General features: G+C 35.8%; 2 long non-coding RNA genes across 2 annotated transcripts in view; one reads left to right on the top strand and one right to left on the bottom strand.

Annotated features, from left to right (window-relative positions):
- LOC147763314 (uncharacterized) overlaps nucleotides 1-8103 on the top strand; it is a 102595-nt gene that overhangs the window by 20490 nt on the left and 74002 nt on the right. The gene's annotated exons all lie outside the window — the stretch shown is intronic.
- On the bottom strand, nucleotides 1218-3094 carry LOC147763316 (uncharacterized). Its single transcript, XR_015332737.1, has 3 exons — nucleotides 2937-3094; nucleotides 2439-2561; nucleotides 1218-1264 (listed from the first exon to the last, which is right to left on the bottom strand). It is a non-coding gene; the product is annotated as an uncharacterized LOC147763316 (long non-coding RNA).

An 8103-nucleotide genomic window follows, 5' to 3' on the forward strand; every position in this document is an offset into this window, starting at 1 on the left:
GGTTTGTATGACAAGTAATATGCTGCCACCTTCAACACTGACGCTCGAGGCGTTCTGGCATATATATCTCGGGGTGACAGTACGTTATCTGCAATACTATACTGGGTTTGGTAATATCTGTATGAGGATAGCTGACCTTTGGGAAATCCATTACGCAGTTCGAATTAACTGACGCGTTCGATGTGGAATTGCGTTTAAAGCAGCGAGGATTTCTTGAACAAAAACTATGGCCCTTGCAATATACACGGATGGTTAAACACGTTCACATCTCTCAACGCTAAGAGCAACTAGCAAAAATGACAAGGCTACAGGGGGATGATAATTTGTCGGGAGTAGTACGTGAAACGCATGTTTTGAACTCTCCTGGGGTGAGAGATGATATTACTGTTCATTTGTATTTTTGAAGGCTGAATATGTCATCCTTATAAATGATAACATCTCCAGAAACCTGTTTGAGGTTTCATTTCCCATGCTGGTTTTACATATGTTAATTGTTTGATAGATTTTGCAAAAAAATCTTGTGAGTGGACTTTGAACAAACTGGAAGCTATAAACTCCGATAATAGCTGCAATTTGCTTGCCGTGCAAAGTTCGTCATAGACTTACGTGTGCACGTTATTTAGGGAGTGGTCCAGTAATAGCCTGTGTCCACCCTGCACTACGCTACTGCATTGGGGCCATTTTGAACATATCCCGGCCGACAATAATAGGTGGTTTGATACTGCGGTATCCAACGGTCAGCATTTCTGATACGAATAACTCGGCTGTGCCATCCTCCTTCAAGTTCCACGGGTTGCCCGCCGTATACTCCGCATCTTTTTCTTGTGTGCCGTTTATAGACGGAGGATTTATTAAAACCTGCAGTGGGAGCAAATTTTACATCACGCGTGGCCTTCACCAATGTTACCCGCTAGTTCAATAGGTGACAATAGAGGGTAGCAGGTTCATTACATTCAGCTACGCTAGCATCTACGCTTGGTCGCCATAATGGTTACAACAGTGACTGAAAATACTACATGTAATATTTGACAACTTCAAACAGCAGAAAATTATTTATCCTAGAAATTTTAGGATTGTGCCTTGATCAGCTGGGCACACCTCATCCAAAACAGCTGATATATATATATATATATATATATATATATATATATATATATATATATATACTCATACCACTTTGAGTAGATGACCAGACCAAAGTTAGACCATTACAACTTACCATTCATTTCGCCATTATTGCACTGCGGTTTCTCATTTTGTCTTACTGTGAAAAGAACAATATGTTCAACGTTACAAAGATGGGAAACGATTTGCAATGAAAATATGGCCGTTGGCCAAAACGGGCCTTTGAAAATGCAGAATTTTGGACATTTATCTACCTGACTGTTAGGGTTGAAAAACTTGCAGTTCCTCTACATTTGGCAAATGATACACAGATAAAAGAGAACAGCATTTCTAAGAAAATGACCGACAAAGATGATGCTCAGCTAATACCTGATGCTAGATCATAACTGAGGGTACACGGAAAATGAGCTGCATCACTGCGGGTGTGATAAATCATGTAATACTATTGATTTTTGTTATTCTTTCAATATTTATTTTACATATAAAATTTTGGAAACCACCTTGTACCGTATACATCATGTTGACAATGTTGTCAGTGCATATGTCGCTGCTTCTTTTCTGGTTCATCAGGAACATTGGACGCTGTGCGTCACACCTTTGGTGTATATATTTTAATATAGTCTGACATAAAAATCTTTTAAATTTGATTTTTTTAAAATTTTTTTTGTACAGTAAAAGACTCAACTTAGTTCCTGATAAAAGATATAGGTAATTTGAGAGAATCGCATAAATAAAAATCTTAGTAATGAGTCCCACTTAAAGTGACCTATTTTTTACCTAAAGAATCAGGCAAAATTTAAACTTTTTCTCTTTATTATTGCATCATGGCCACTTCTCAAATAAATTTATGTGAATTTATTTCTTCAAGCTATCTCGTCAAAGAAAAAATAATTTGTATTTTGAAAGATTATGCAAAAGAGGAAAAACTTGGTAAAAAAAGAGGAATGTATATGTCCCGCCAGTTTTGAAAAAGGGTTATCTCGAACAATCAGTGATGGATCAACAGTTTCATCAACTTGGACTGTTAATATAAAAATTTGTGACTGTACCAAGTTTTACTACTCTGAAAATTAATGTATCGATATTTATCTCCGTAAACATGATCATATGACAAATATCGTCCAGAATCGTTTTCATAACTAATTAGATGTTAATGGAATGTGAATCTATGAAATTTGTTAAGCACGGCACTCATCATGACAAAGCCTACCATGGATCGCAAAAAATAGTTCCAATGCATCGAATAACTTAATCTATATGACGTTGTAGCGGCAATGCTGTTATCACCTAATAACTTGCAGGGCGAAACTCACCACAGCATTGGGTCCGTTTCTTGTCCATGCACAGTCTTGTATCAATGAGCTCGGTGCCAGCTTGTCTTGAACAGTCAGCCTCGCAACGACCGCCACAGAAGGTCTCACAAATGCTTTCCCTTTCTGAAGTAAAGACGCAATCACGTTTATCAGTCTTTGTAGGGCTTGTGCTTGGAAGACAAAAATAATTAAAATTGTTATTGATTAAAAATTAAAATTAAAATTGTTATTGATATCTTGGTCTTTGTTATACCCTAGCTTATTACTTAGTTCAGAAAAAGAGTAAGATTTAATATGTAGTATATTTGTACAGTGGTATTATATTATACATTATGCAACGTCAATAGTCAAGAGTAAGATTGTGTTTCGCGCATATGTCACTTAATTATGTAAATATGAATTATTCAAACGTTATAAACTATCAAAATACATTTGTTTATGCGGCCGATTTTTCACCTTGTTTTCAAGGGTTCAAATATCTGGCGTATTTATACTCACTCCTCTTGACGCAGCAAGTATTAGGGCAACCACCAACCCCGTAGATTTCCACTTCATCTTTTTTACACCATGGTTTACATTTTCCTTCCAGTTGGAAGCACTGAACCACACCCCATTTGCTTGGAAGTTTGAGTGACTGAAGAGTTTCCTTCGGTGATAGCGTCCCAGCGCTTGGCTCTGCACAGAAAATGAATCTCAAATGAGGATCAAGTCCGTCGTTGAAATCAATTGTAAGGTGTTTTAAAAAGGAACGTGTTTGTAGGATATTCGTTTTATGTTCTGCTTACAGTTTTAAAAATTCTAGTTTTATGTGAATACTACGAAGGTTAGGACCTGTCCTTAAATTGTAGATAACCCCCGACACTGTCACCAAAAGCTAACAATATGACAATGAAATTAATTTATCTATTTCTTTTTTCCGAAAAAAGGTCCATTGCACTTTTTCCTATCAGGGTAAAAGGCGTTAACTCATTTATTTAATTTGTTATTCTGGAGCTAACTGAAGATTTACAAAGATTCTGACAAAAGTTGTCCGATTTTGAACATATTCTTTCTCTCATTACTACTGACACAGCAATGGCGTTCATTTACATGGAAAATTACCCAACATCAAACCATAAATCAAATTCGATCCACTTATTAAAAATAAATAATAAAGAGCATTTACCTGTAAACAAAACTAGAAGCAAGACAAATTTCAGATATCTCACTTGCTGAAGATCCATTGTTTTACACTGGATCACATTTTGAAAAGAAAAAAAAAATACCAATATACATTTATGTGGCTAGAGGAGGCTTTCATTGAAAAGTATTGGCTTCTTTGGATTTTTTAATTATTTTTTTCGTAATACAATCTACTTCTGTCCAAAACAATACAACTTAGAAAAATAAACGAATCACAGATAGTTCAATTTGCTCGATTGGCTTAGTACCACATTGTAAGCATCAACGGCATATACAGTATATACAACAGAGTTACTACATGTAACTAGCGATTCACTTCTGTAAAGGTATATCCATGTGTGACTTTTTTCACAGGTGACTTACCTTTCCGAGTGAAAGCCAGTCGTGTGAAACACAACCACAATATTTGTTCTTATGATCATATTCACGGTGTGTGTATATAAAAGACAGTTCACGTTTGACCACCATATCTCACACCTATAGACTACCTCAGCAGGAAGCGATAATACTGTCTCACGATAATTTTTTTAATTCAGAGATATACTACTGTTGATTTATTTACACCATGACCTATGCAAATACTGAAGTTTTACCAAAACAATGTGTTGTGTAGAATTACACGTGACATCCCAGTATCAAAACAACAGCGTGAGTGACATAAATGTTATTTGAAGTTGATTAGTTCCGCCAGGTGATCTGGGTTATCTGTAAGTTTCCCACAGTTTGGCACGCACTACCCCGCCAGTTGGTAAACTGTTACTAATTCATAACGAAAAGCAAACGACCTGTGAGGACTTGCCAGCGTACGGAGTTTACCTTCCATAAGGATAACAACTGATAGCAACCGGTATGAATATTATAGAACGGGCATCCACACAAGTAGCCTTTGGCACAACTGTACCACTGTCACTTTGATTTCATGGGCTGCAGTTCTTATGACACGAAGTCGCAAAATGCTCTTATAACATGGGCATTTCATTCTCTGTTCGTTTCTCCAATATTTTTGCCAAAAAGTTTATCATCCTACGTTTCGGCTGCAATCTTTTGTACAGTAAAGCAGATGCTCATGCCATCTTTAATCTTCCTCATTATCGTAAACCACTGCAAATCCATCGTTGACAGAACTTAATTGACGCAGATTTTAAAAATCTATTTTGTTCATTTTTTTCGACAGGCATGTATACAAGAACAGTAAAATATTGACCAAGATGGGGTAGCAAATGTCTTTCTCCCTGTGAACTCGTCTGTTAATGACTGGACTACATAACGATATGACATATCTTTCCTGATATTAAACAGCAGAATGGGGCAAGTAATGAGATAAAAAGCAATGTTAGTTGATAAGATGCCTTACTTTTGCCAGTTCATTTGGTAATAATAAAATATATATTTGTAGCAACTAGTACAATATAAAACTAATCGGGTTGTACGTAATAATTATTATATATTGTAATTATAAAACATTATATTGAAATTAATTGTGAAAAATACCAATTGTAAAATGTCCACCATTAAAGATAGAACCCCTAATACGGATTGGGTCCAAGATTTAGTTCGACAGAATGCTTCAGAAGTTGAAAGTAACATTGATTTTTTAAATTTTTTATCGTAGCCGTACTACAATTTAAATGTTCCCTAAATTTACTATTAACTGTAGTCCGTATTCCACACATAATTTTACCGTTGCTTATTTTCCTTTTGCATTATTTACAACTACTGGTTTCATCTAGGAAACGCTCAGTGACAGGTTATAACGCTTAAGCTGTTGACAGAAAAAATATTCCCCTTCTAAACGTTTGGAGCTGCTAAGTAGAGCAGCATTCTCGAATACTTAGTGTACTTCCTTGCTGTAACTTGTGACTATTTTTAAAAGGTACCATAATAATAATTGTAGAAAGATTTGAAGACCGTTTCTACAATACTTTACGAAAACGTTATCTTGTGGAGTTTCATTAGCGTTTTTATAACATTCTGGTAAAACATTGTAAAGATATTTTGAAAACCTTTTTTATAAATAACCTCTGTTTGAGCTACATCTAGCACTAATTCCAAATTGTGCTCGGGGTTAGTCGGCGACGAGAGGGATGCGAATTGTAGAATCTTCGAACTATTTATACTGAATAACCCACCATCATCCTGGTATTCTATTGTTCATTAATTAAATAAACATCAATACAGTAGCGAACTTTATCAAAATATGAAGAAGGTGCTTTAAAGTAAAAGTGATGGTTGTTTGGTGTCTATAGCGAACTAGTGAATTTCCCCCAACTTGATTTTCAGAAACCCATTCTAATAAACTTGCTCGCGAGTCGGCTAAAAATATTCTGTTGCCTTGGTTCTGTCCATCTGTCTTTAATGGTGGAAATTTATCAATTGCTATTTTTCAAAAAGTTATCACAATTAATTTCAATATAATGAATTATAATTAGAATATACTATAATTACAATAATTATTACGCACAACCCTATTAGTTTAATTATGTACTAGTTTTTACAAATATACGTTGTTATTTTTACCAAATGAACTGGCAAAAGAAAGGTATCTTATCAACTAATATTACTTGCCTCCGGCTACTGTTAAATATCAGGAAAGATATGTCATATCGTTATGTAGTCCAGTCATTCCCAGGTGAGTTCACAGGGAAAAGATAGGTTCGACCCCCTCAAGGTCAAAATGTTACTATTCTTGTGAACATACATGTACCCGTTAAATAAATGAACAAAATAGATGCGGCGTCAATTCAGTACGACGGCGAATTTGCAATGGTTAACGAAAAATGTCGAAACTGAAAGATGACATGAGCGTTTGTTTTACCATACAGAGGGTGAATTCGTCCCAATACTAACCCCAATACTCCAACTAACCCTAACCTGTACTAATCAAATGGGAGCCCGGACTTCCATTCCTTGGACTTCCATTCCGGTAGTTATCCACCGGTAGTTATCCTCATGGAAGGTAAACTCGGGACGCTGGCAAACTGCTGAAGTCCTCACAGGCCGTTTGCTTTTTGTTATGCATTAAAATGAGAATTTAAGAAATGTACAACTGCTCATAAGGAGGGATACCTACTTCTCCACCGTGAGAGGAGCCAGTACCTGATCCCCAATCATGCCTAAGAACCTAAGAACTATATGGAGAGGAGCTGCAGCGCGATAGCATCCCCTCCCCTTTTTCTGCCTTTCATTATTAACTTGTCATTAATTAATAAAATATAATTATCTACCTTGATACTGGTGTTAAAAATTTCATTTTAATTTAAACGATCTGATTTAAAAAAAAAACATTAAGGAAATAGTCGCTCTCGAATCCATCCAGGATCGTGTGAACGCACTCTAGTTCAGCCGTCGTGTCACTGGGTAGTGCGTGCGAAACTGTGGGAAACTGACAGATAACCCAGATTACCTGGCGGAACTAATCAACTTCAAATAACACGTAGTCTATAGGTGTGAGATATGGTGGTCATACGTGAACTGGCCTTTATATACAAACACCGTGAATATGATCATAAGAACAAATATTGCGGTTGTGTTTCACACGGCTGGCTTTCACCCGGAAAGGTAAGTCGTCTGTGAAAAAATGACACCTGGATATAGATTTGGGGAAGTAAATTACTGGTTAGTATTTCTGTTGTTAATATATACCGTGGATTCTTCCGATGCGCTACTAAGCCAATCGAGTATGTTGAAGTATCTGTAATACCTTTATTTTTTCCAAATTTTATTGTTTCGGACAGAAGTAGATTGCATTACGAAAAAAAAAATTAAAAAAACCCCCAAAAATCCAATACTTTTCAATGAAAGCCCCCTTTAGCCACATAAATGTATATTGTTTTTTTTTTCCAGAATGTGATCCAGTGTTAAACAATGTATCTTCAGCAAGTGAGATATCTGAAGTTTGTCTTACTTCTAGTTTTGCTTACAGGTAAATGCTCTTTATTATTTATTATTAATAGTAGATCGGATTCGATTTTTATAATTTTTATGTAAATGAACGCCAATGCCGTCAGTAGTAATGAAAGAAATAATATTCAAAGTCGGGCCACTTTTGTCAGAGCCTTTGTAAATCCTGAGTTAGTTCCAGAATAAAAAATAATAAATACATAAAAAAGTTAATTTGTATTACCCTGCTGGGAAATAGTGCAATGGCCTTTTTTCGGAAAATGAAATGAATTAATTGATTTTGTATAATCGAATTTCATTTTCATGGCAGTGTTGGGGCTTATCTAGAACACAAAGACACATGTTATTAGAATCTTTGAAACTGTAAGCAGAAGAAAAAACGGGTATTTTACTTTACATACGCATTCCATTTTAAATTTGTTCCAACGACAGACTTGACCTTATTTGAGATACGTTTTCTGAGCAGAATCCAGTGGTGGAAAGCCCACACCGAAGAGTCTTCAGTCACTCAGACTTCCAAGCAAATGGAGTGTGGTTAAATGTTTCCAACTGGATGGAAAATGTAAACCATGGTGTAGAAAAG

This window comes from Lingula anatina, chromosome 2 (genome assembly GCF_051362555.1).
Source record: "Lingula anatina isolate TDL-2025a chromosome 2, LinAna3.0, whole genome shotgun sequence".
Classification (NCBI taxonomy): domain Eukaryota; kingdom Metazoa; phylum Brachiopoda; class Lingulata; order Lingulida; family Lingulidae; genus Lingula; species Lingula anatina.